Raw genomic sequence first — 2,998 nt, 5'->3', positions numbered from 1 at the left:
GAGGAGAGAGAGAGAGAGAGAGAGAGAGAGAGAGAGAGAGAGAGAGAGAGGCGCTTCTAAAAAGGAAAAGAGTGTGAGACACTGGTGTGGTAAAGGGGGGAGTGGCGAGTAATTACAGCAATTGCAGCAGGCAGACAGTCCACCCAAACAGACAACGCACAAGAAGGTACTTGGAGAGAGCTTTCGTGAGACAACAGCAAAAGCCTTTATTGGTTAATCCCTAAATAAATTCTCCCACTTTAAAGATACGAAGAGGAAAGTTGCCCATTTATTCCAGAAACGCAGAAAAAATATTTTTAAAATGTGAAAAAAATCCATTGCTAAATATTAATTACAATGTGGACAATCCTGAGTGACCTTGGAATTCGTAAACGATTCTGTACACGTCCCTTAAATTGAAAATTCCCAATCCAAATTAAGAAAAAAAAAATATATGAACTTGAATTGAACACTCACGCTTGACCGTCAGGAAAAGGGTATTGCTGACAGTGCGCCCTTGGGCATTGGTGGCCGCACATGCGTAGGATCCCGAATGACTCCTGGCGACACTCCTAAGGACTAGAGACTGCCCGCTGATCACCACACCGGCACTCACGTTCTGAGGGATGTCCTGGCCCTTGGAGGGGCAAAGGGAGGAAGAGGGTCGTTAGAGAAGAAGGAATTTGATTCCACTTATTATCATTCCTAAGATTCAAACGTCATGAACAACAGCCACAGGCTCTCAATATTCATTCACCAAAGCACGCCAGGAACCGGTAAGATTCCCGTGGTCCCCAGAACTGGAGGAACGACCGAGAGTGTCACTCACATTATGGTGCCACTCGATGCGGTGGAATTTGGGGTTTGATTTGATGTGGCACTCGAAGGAGACGTCGTCCTCCTCCTTGATGTTCTCAGCCTCCAGTTGTTTCCCGAGGGAGAGATCCACTATTGGTTCGTCTGGGTAATAAAATTGATGAGCAAATTGATCCGTTAAATGATAATCCAATATCAGGTGTTGCTTGGATATTAGAGAGAATCGGACTCTCATGTATGAGAAACGTAAAGAGATAATCATAGGACAAATCATTCACAGGATCTGTAACAAATTTCATCCCAAAATACAAATTATGTGCGATAACTTATATAGTTTCTTCACTCACTGATTGAGGAAAACTCAGGCTTAATATGCTGAACAATAAATAACCTTCATTAAGTTACTTTAAAAAGCACACAATAAATCAAATTTTTATATCAATTATAGTTTTCGTAACTGAACAAAGATAGAATTAGATATGAAACTCACAAAACATTAACAAAGTGGTGAATCATTTGTTCTGTTAATTAATCAAAATATATAATTTATGAGAAATAAAAAATTTCCTAAACGAGAAACGACCCAGAAAGGTTTCTCCGCCTATTGTTCTTGTTCTTCAGTCAGCGAGTGAAGACGCAATTAATTACCTCTGGAACTCACAGTAGACAATGAGCTTCCTTCCATCCGAAAGGGGCTCGTGTGGAAGGGCAGGATTCGCTCCTGTACAGGTGATCGTGGCTCCGTCGTCCTCCCCAGTCACAGCGATTGTCAAAGTGGCTGTCGTGATGTTGCCTCCGTCTCGTATCTGAGTCAGAGAGAGACTGAGGTTACATTTTTAAATTATGAGGAGAACCAAAGCTTCCTGTTGTTTGTGAAAGACACCGTAAATCACTATGTTTACACTGTCCTTGTATTCGTTCAAGAAAATCTAAATGGTGCTCATTCACTAAAGGAAACACAAAGAAACTTACGGCGTGAGTGACGTGCGGCTCCAGGGACCTGATGCCCCTCCACCAGGAGAGCTCTGCAGGAGGATGTGACCCAAGGGCGCGACACACGACGCTTACAGTCGACCCTGAGGTCGCCACTACAGATTCCTGTTCGAGGATTCGGACCTCGACTGGGAATACTAGAAGGGATACATTTAGCTTGCATTAGGATAAAGCACAAGAAGACCTGGAGTCAAATCTCGTGACAATTATAACAATAGAAAGTGAAGAGTTGAGAGGACACCTGGTGGTGTCGACACTCACGTGTGATACTCAGGGAGACAGAGGCACTCCGGGGCAGGATCGTAGTATCTCCGGAGGTGCTGGGTTGGGAGGGCATCCGAGCATAGCAAGTCAGAGATGCCCCTTGAAGTTCCCTTTTGGCAGTTACTGAAGTCGTGGCTTCAGTGGTACTTGTTCCTGAAGGCAAATTATTCCAGAAATTTGAAATTTTGAGGACATGTTTAAGTTAGTTTTTTTCCTTTAGTTCCTGAAATGAAAAGAAATTGATTTTGAGCTGAAGACTCTGAGGTCCTTGAAATCCTCACCTGTCACAGGATCCCAAGAGGAGTGAGAGTGCAGGAGGGGGAGCTCCCTTCCTTCATTCCACCAGCTGAGAGAGGGGACAGGACGCCCTCCCACGCCTCCTTACAGGTCAGGCTCCGTCCAGCTGGTTTCTTATCCTGCAGGGGGTCCTACCGTCCCCACTATCTCTCGGCCTTCCCACATCACCACAGGGGGCCCAGGGGGCACTGCATAAACAAGGAGATTTTGATTAATGATCATAGTTATTCAAAAATATTTTTCTTGAGATTATTTCCTGTGGAATGTTCAGTTTTGGTAATATAAATTAGTTAAGGTTGATTTTTTGCAATATTGCTTTTGGGGGGGTGGGGGCAAAAGAATAAAATAAGATAAATGCCAAAAGGCATTTCTATATATATACCTTTCTAAATAGAAACTATTAAAGAGATATAAACTATTTGTATGCAAATAAGTTTGCAAAAAGTATGCATGTAAATGTGTATATATGTATGTGAAAGCATTTACGCTATCTGCTTTAATATTCAAGTCCCACTTAAACATTCAGAAAAATCTCATTCTATGTAACTTCTATTAAAATCATTTTTATTATCACCATAGGCTTTTTTTACATTTATTTTCTTAAGAATTCCAGTTTGAATGCGTTCTTTACAGCTCCTCTTGCAGGTGC

General features: G+C 42.4%; 1 pseudogene; it reads right to left on the bottom strand.

The window, feature by feature from the left end:
• LOC135213184 (uncharacterized) overlaps positions 1-2,424 on the bottom strand; it is a 10,541-nt pseudogene extending 8,117 nt beyond the window's left edge.
• Positions 2,425-2,998: the final 574 nt, after the last annotated feature.

The sequence above is a fragment of the Macrobrachium nipponense genome, chromosome 42, assembly GCF_015104395.2.
Source record: "Macrobrachium nipponense isolate FS-2020 chromosome 42, ASM1510439v2, whole genome shotgun sequence".
Classification (NCBI taxonomy): Eukaryota; Metazoa; Arthropoda; class Malacostraca; order Decapoda; family Palaemonidae; genus Macrobrachium; species Macrobrachium nipponense.
This window is presented reverse-complemented; position numbering and strand designations above follow the sequence as displayed.